This window comes from Aulonocara stuartgranti, assembly GCF_965226115.1.
Source record: "Aulonocara stuartgranti genome assembly, chromosome: 3".
NCBI classification, from domain to species: domain Eukaryota; kingdom Metazoa; phylum Chordata; class Actinopteri; order Cichliformes; family Cichlidae; genus Aulonocara; species Aulonocara stuartgranti.
The window spans coordinates 72,527,085-72,535,011 of record NC_138941.1 but is presented as its reverse complement, the minus strand read 5'-3'; the positions used below and the strand labels follow the sequence as shown (position 1 = coordinate 72,535,011).

Below are 7,927 nucleotides of genomic sequence, written 5' to 3'. Positions count from 1 at the left end.
ACTGACTGCAGGACCAGGCCAAACACCGGACAAAACCACTGGAGGTTCGGTGTCTCTTGCCAACACTGCTTCCCCTGGCCCCCGCAGTGACACTCCACCGGATGGACAAGGGATATGACCCCCAGCCTTCATGGAGGTCTTCCAAGCAACAGCAAAGGCGTACCAGTGGCCCGCACTGGAGTGGTCACTACAGCTGCTGCATTTGCTGTCCGGAGAGTTGAAAGTGGCAGTGGTGACCCTTCCTGCAACAGCAAGGGCCAACTTTTCAGATGTCCTCCAGGTAATGCTGGAACAACTGGGGCTTGAACCAGAGGACCACCACTGCCACTTCCGGAGAGATAGAACGGTGCCAAAGGAATGACCATTCATCTATGCCATGTCGCCAGCCAGTAGCGGTTTTTGATACGGGCGGTTGCCCAGGCGGCATCGTGGTGGGAGAGAGGTGAAACGTCTTCAAGCAACTTAAAGAAGTCCAGACGCTTTTCTTTGCAAGCTCCTTTGATTAGTTTTAATCTCCCCGATCCATTATAATGTTATGTTGGAATGTTGTTAAAGAGGGTCAAAAATGTTTCAACCCAGTTTGTTTTGCAGATTCTGTACAGCAGCTTTAATATAGGGAGGACAGTAAACGTAAAATCAGGTTTTTTCTCTTTGTCAGTTTAACAGTTTCTGTTGTGCCCGTCACTGTTCCCTGTCTGTTTGCTTACCTGGTTCTTCCTGACCTTGTACTTTCTCCTCACGTTCCCTCTTTCCTCTCTCCCTCTTTGGACTGACAATCATACACAAATAGATTGTATTCAATTAGATGAAAAATTACATTAATATGAAAAAAAAAAACTATTAAGATCACTAATAAAAAGTCCTCTCTCAGTGTACTTTCAACCAAAAGACAAATAACCAAACCACATGAACATCTAATAAAAGATAAACATTGAAACACTGATCCAACATTATTCTTGATTGATGGATCATTTGATTATACACTTTTACCTGAATGTGGCTCCGTTTTTTGAAAAAACTTCCTTATATCCATTATGAACCTGGCTGTCTCTCTGAACACACACACACAAACACACACAACAGGAGTTATAAGGTTAATGGGCATTCAGTCAGTTAGTATCCATTTCTAACAGGACAGTGGTAACAACAGTAGGCTACGGACAATTATAAGTTTTAGATTTTAAATAGGCTGTATACATTTCAATGGGAGCAACAGGACGGTCAAATGTCGCTGATTTTATTACAGAGCAGGACGGATTGTAGGGTAGCAAACATCGATGGAAAAGTTTTCAACACTGCAGGTTACCTGGTGTAATGTTTTTCAGCTAAAAGAAACATGGTGTGACTCCTACTAACTATATAAAGAGTAACTGAAGGTTAAATGCAGCTAATATGTCCTGTTTTAAGGCAGGCGCTTCCACCTCCGCTCTGCTGCGTCTCAGCCACCATCGCTCTGGCAGCAGGAGCTGGAGCCAGAGTTATTCATCATGAAGAAAACAAGAGAGTCAGCAATCCATCGACTTGCAAGGGAGGCCTCATCGGTGTCTACAACAAAATGACCCCAAATCCAGCTTCCGATTGCTGCCTTTTATTGGGAACACAGTTCACACAAAACAATAGTACCTCCCCTCATAACCCCCCCTTGGTTACAAAGACAAGGCACTGTATGTATGTCTCTGTGTGTGTGTGTGTGTGTGTGTGTGTGTGTGTGTGCGTGTGTGTGTGTGTGTGTGTTATGTGAGAATGTGTGTGAGTGACCTCCTGCTGATTGAAAAGGTCATAAATGTTTCTCTGGTGAAATTCAGTATGGTTCCGACAACAGTTTTACGTTAATGTACAATTCTCAATATGTTTTATGTGTGCGTGTGTGTGTGGGGGGGGGAGGGGGACACCACAGGTGTGTTCGCCGAGGGCGCCAAACAGGCTAGGACCGCCATTGTCGCCAGCCCTCAACACCCTCCCTCGGTCTGAAAGGGATTCCGTACTCGTCCAGCATCCAGCTGCCCTGGTGAGCCTACAGGAGGAACACATATCATATGTTTTGCAAATGTAAAGTGTCCAAAACTGTAAAACAAAAAACAAACACACGAAAAAACGTTTGAGCTGGCTGAAGGAGTGACAGATTGCCAAATTGCAAAACTCTTATCTGTGTCTCTATCAGGTAATGTTCATATGTTGATTCATGGTTTTCTTCAGTTTTTGATCTACTGCAGAATATCTTTAAGGTTTTCTGCTGTAAAAACAAAACCAGGCCAGGAAAAGCTCCTTCATGTTTTTCTGTTTTATCCTCAGTTACTTTGACACAAAAGCATCTGCAGTGATGCTCACACCTCACAAGCGTCTGCTTAGTTTAGATAGATCGTTTACACTGAGTTTTTAATTGCAGAGGAACAGTCAAATAATTTGGAACGAAATATCTTTAATTTACAAGGTTTACAGGGTTCTTTTAACAGCCCATATCCAAAATAAATGATCGTATTTATAATATTTCTGACTGAGTCAAAATTGAATTGAATCCAATCATGACCTTGTGAATCAGAATAGAATCAGTTGTAGAAATCAGTGACAATAACCAGCCCTGCTCACACACTTCTAGATCTGAAAGTCTACTTTTACTGTTTATATAAAGAAAGACAAAGTCCTGCCTGCTGCTCTACACTCATAATAAAAGCACAGTAACGGTGACGTTATTACTGACTCACACAGATTTCTTTAGTCAGAGAAGATTCATTCATGCACACGGACTAGCTGACGAACACCTGCCTTCCCTGACCGCTAGCTCGTTAGTTAACCAGCTAAAAACACAGTTAACTTAGCGAAACAGTGCGGAGGGGTTTCGGGTCCGTCTGTCGGTTATTTTCAGTTTATTGAATAACACCTCAGGCTGTCAGTGTGTAACAGTCTTGGAAAGGTTCATTATCACTAACAGGATACTGTTTACTTCACGGCTGACTCAGCGGAGGAGGATTTAAAGACGTACTTAAGATGGGTGAGAATTAGCCCATGAAAAAGCCCATGCCTCTGAGCACATCTGTCCTTAGTGCGACTGCGCATACAGTTCCGACAACCCCCGCAAGGATGATTTATGGTACAGAGTGTGGCTTTATAAACGGAGTTATTGTGAGTAACACGAATGTTAACAGAGGGAGAATTTCACTGAAGCACATCGATCAGCGCTGTCACCGCTTTCTGTCTTTAACAGTCTCGTTATTTTTATTTCCTTGTTATTTTTATTTACTTCCAAAACGTGACGATCACAGTGATCGACAGTCTGATATAACAGGTAGATTTGTTTGGTATTGTGTTGCGTCACTGTTTCACATAATAGCATTATCAAAATGTGGCAATGGCCAGTTTTATGGTAGTAATTAGAATCAAACTTATGAAAAAGTAGACCCCCGCAAGACAAATCTTGGGGAAGCCTTTATCTGAGGGGGAGGTTGTCGTCCCACCCGCTAACGTGGAGGAGGCGGGGATTATGGGCTGTCCTGCAGCCAAACACCAGTGGGCGAGTCAGCGAGTAGGGTTGCCGAAATGTTTTCTTTACCTTTTTTATAATAAATATGTCTTCCCTTATTTAAAAACAGAATCTAGTCGTTGAGGTTTTATTTCCTTTTGAGATGAATAAAAAAATTAAATTACATTGTTTTTTAACAGAGCCATTTGTAATGCAACTACTCAGCACCGCAATGGAGGCAATGTGGCAGCTGTGGCGATGGCGGCAACAAGAGAAGCCGGATTAACGGGAATCATGGCGGAGCAGACCATAAACCTAGACACCAGCGACGGAGGGCAGCCCTCCGAAGCTCCCAACGAGCTCCAGGTCAGCGTCCCGGATGTTTTTTACTCTACAACGGACCGTTTATTATCCGGTTTATTCTGGTTTTAGTTCGGTTTCGGAAAAAGAAAATAAAGACGGTTGGGCTTTTGGCGCCTCTGAAAAACAAACTAATAAGAAGGGGCAACCCGTCCACGAGAGTACCCACGAGAGTACCGTGCTCCAGAAAGCTGTCGTCTGTCCTGCAGACAGCCGGGTTTGAGAGCTGCAGTCAGGCTTCTCTGAGGTTCAGGCTCATGTTAATAAACCATTGTTACTAACAGCCAGACACTGTAAACTTGTGGGGGTGTGCAGTGCTACAGTTTAAATAACCATCCAAACTACTGTTACCCGATGTTCACATATGGCCATGAGTATTATAGCTACATGTACACTTTGTGTTTCTGTTTGTTTCTATCGTCTTCGTTAATCTGACTGTTAAGGTGGATTTCTTCTGTTGTAGTGCCTTAGTTTTCTGTGTTTTTTAATGCCGAAGTTTAATAATTCACAGAAAGAATTAAAGCCACACATTAATTATAACATGTTAATAACCAGAAAATATCTTTAGACACCACGTACACCAATAAAAACATGTTATTCCTGAATTTTACAGTACCAATAAAACAATAATAACCCACACATATATTATAATTAGAGATGGACCGATCCGATATTACGTATCGGTATCGGTCCGATACTGACCTAAATTACTGGATCGGATATCGGAGAAAAATAAAAAATGTAATCCGATCCATTAAATATCACGAAAGCACCTCACAAAACTTGCAACACGCCGTAACTCGCCTCAGAACGACGTTAGCACGTCGGAGCAGTATGCATCACGTGATAGAGTGGCTGTGGCATGCGGGACCCTTCGGTGGTCTGGATAGCATTTGGAGCTTCGCTAGCAACCTGGCATTTCATCTCCGACAAAGTTATCCCCGAGAGAAGTAAAGCAAGTGTGTAAGTCCATCTCTGAATGTTTGTAAAGCATTTCTGCTTAAGCTTAACAAGCGACTGCCTCTTCTTGCTGCTATCATGAAATCATCATGAAATTGATCAATGATCAGCTGATCGGCTTTTCTGTCGCGAGTCCGTCTCTCTTGTTTGTTTTTGGCCCACTTTGCACCAGAAAGAGGAAACCAGCGGCTGAACAACAGCAGCACGTTTAAGCTTGATAAGCTGTTGTTACAATTTATTTAATATTACTTTCTACACCAGGATCTTTTTCTACGTAGCTGACGCTGGTAACTGTGCAGGGGCGGATCTAGCAAAGTTTAGCCAGGGGGGCCGATAGGGCATGAACAGGGAAAAGGGGGCACAAAGACATACTTTTCTTTCTTATTCTCATTTAAAATGTCAAGCTTTTAAAAAATAATTATCTGACACCCAAAGTTTTAATTTGATGTAAAAGGAATAGAAGTCAATTACTGTACATAGTGACTATTAAGTCTAATATATATACCCTAGTAAGCTATAGTACTTTTTCCTTTGGGAAGGTACCATCTGTGCAGTCTGCAATTTTGTTGAAGAAAGATGTTGAATCTATTTAATATTTCTTGAAAAATAATTGATTTCTGTGCATTTTTTTTCACACTGCATGAAATTAAGGTTGATTAGGTCGATTAAGCATCATGAGGTGGCGCGTGAGGGGTGGTTCTTTATTTTTTTATTTTTTTATTTTTGTTGTTGCTGGGAGTTGGAACCCTATTAGTTAGGTTGCTTAATATTTACGCTAAGTACTCTTTAAAATACCAGAATAGGGAGGATGGTGTAGGTTTAAGTTTATTAGATTGATCAGTATTGCTGAACTATGAAATATTTTTTTTTGCATACAGGTATAACAGAATAGCTTTAGTGTAGTTGTTGTTTTAAACTTGAGTATGAACTTATACAAAATGCAGCAAGATATTTAAAAAAACAGTTTTGTTGATTCAAAAACACTATATCGGATTCATATCGGTATCGGCAGATATCCAAATTTATGATATCGGTATCGGACATAAAAAAGTGGTATTGTGCCATCTCTAATTATAATAGTTAGTATATAAAATGACTAAACTGTTCACCCATCTGTAAGGGAGAGGCCAGCTAGCCTTCAAAGGATTTGCACCAGAGAGAAACTGTACAGCTGCGATGAATGTGGATCACTATCTACTCAATCAGGTAACCTGAAGAAACACATCAAAATTCATACTGGAGAGAATCTGTTCACATACAGAAAATATGGGAATGCTTTTACTCTTTCAGGCTCCTTGAGTCGCCATCAGCAAAGCCATAGGAAAGGTCTTCCAGCTGTGACCAGTGTGGGTCTGTGTTTACTCAGTCAGGTAGCCTAAAGACACATATGTGTATTCACAGTGGAGAAGAACCATACAGCTCTAACCAATGTGGGAAACGTTTAACTGTGCCAAAAACCTTTAGAGTAGAAATGCGAATAAAGAGCTTACTGGAGAGAAACTCGACATGTGTCGTGAATATAGAACCGCTTTGATGCTTTTATGTTCCCTTAGATGACCTCAGTCATCCTAGAAAACCTTTACTCAGAAAGGTACTCTGGTGTGCCACATGTTAGTTCAGGCTGGAAACAGACCACACTGGGGGAAAGAATGCAAAACACTTTCAGGAAAAGGTTGAATTTAGTGCTCTGTGAAAACCGAGACACTGAAGTCCAGACTTTAGTGTAGACCTTTAGAGTTAAAAATGTATTGTGCATGTAGTCTATACTTGTTAGAAAGGCTGTTGGGAAGTACCCATTGACATCTGTGGTATTGAAACTGAGCAGATGAAATCAATCAGACGTGTGGAGCAAATGTTTTGTTCTAAACCTCTGAGATGATATATTGAATTGACAGTTTTCTGTGACTCAGATGAACAGATCCGTTGTTTAACATTCAGTGCTTTTGTGTTTTTCAGAAGCAAAAAAAAGGTAAAATATTACAGCTATTAACTTGTTCCTTATGCTGTCTTGTTCACTTAAAAAGAAATGATTGAACTACTCCCCTCTGTCTGCAGGGAGCGAGCAGGGTTGTAAAACTACTGATGGTACATAGTGTACCATACCTTCATGAGTATTATTTAAACTGTACTGTACTGCAAAAATAGTGTGTTGTTGTAAAAAGGATGCAAAAATGGAGTTAACAATAGAAGAGATATCATAATACTTCTTAAAGAAAGTCAATGTGTCACTGAGTACAGTTTCTTTCACCATGAAAAGGCACTCAGGAACTGGTGCAAACTGAGAGGAAGAACTCTGGCAAACACAAAGCCACAGCTAAATCAGAAGACAAGTTTCTAAAAGTCAACAACTTGTGTGATAGGCACAAGGCACAAGCGATGAACTGGTAAAGACTGGAAAAAGGTGTTATGAACTGATAAATCGAAATCTGAAATATTTTGTACATCACACGGTGATTTTTCAATATGTGGCATCAAATGTCAGACATGTAGAACACGTGATAGTACTGTTGCTGGGCCCATCAAGTTGTTTTGGGATGAACTGGACAGAAGGTTAAAAAGCACCCAAAAAGCGCTACACATTTATGGAAACTTTTGCAGCAGAATTGGGAAGAACCTTTTGAAGAACATCCCCAAAGTGGGATAAACGTTTCGTCACTTATCCAAATGACTTCTTCAGTCTCAGCTGTCTACAGGTTTGACCAATCTTATAAACAGTACATTTGCACAATGACTGAAGCTAGCTGAATGAACAATGAAATGTTTCTGCCACTGAAAATGCTTTTTCCAGATGAAGAAATCAACCTTTTGGGATTTACCTACCCAGATGACTGATCATGCATCAAAACCTTTCGAAGAATATTTGGTTTCCACTGTAGAAAGAATGACACTAGTGTGTTCAGCTGTCATAGGTGTCAAATAGGTTACTATTTTGAGTCAAAAGTCTAGAATAAATTTTGATTACAAATGGATTCTGTGATTTTGTTTTTTAACCTTAGTTGTTTATTTGTTCTGTGCTTTCATTTCAAAATACAAAGAGACATTAAACTGCTTGGGTTTCAGTAAGATTCTGGAAGAATTGGGGCTTTTGACCAGAGTGTGTATATATAGAGAAAATATATATACTTCTGAGTAATATGTAAACATCTGTTT

At 40.5% G+C, this 7,927-nt stretch overlaps 1 long non-coding RNA gene across 1 annotated transcript; it reads left to right on the top strand.

Annotated features, from left to right (window-relative positions):
- Window positions 1-3,497: 3,497 nt before the first annotated feature.
- LOC309703722 lies at window positions 3,498-6,280 on the top strand. The gene is made up of 3 exons (XR_014275986.1): window positions 3,498-3,823; window positions 5,898-5,983; window positions 6,068-6,280. It is a non-coding gene; the product is annotated as an uncharacterized lncRNA (long non-coding RNA).
- Window positions 6,281-7,927: the final 1,647 nt, after the last annotated feature.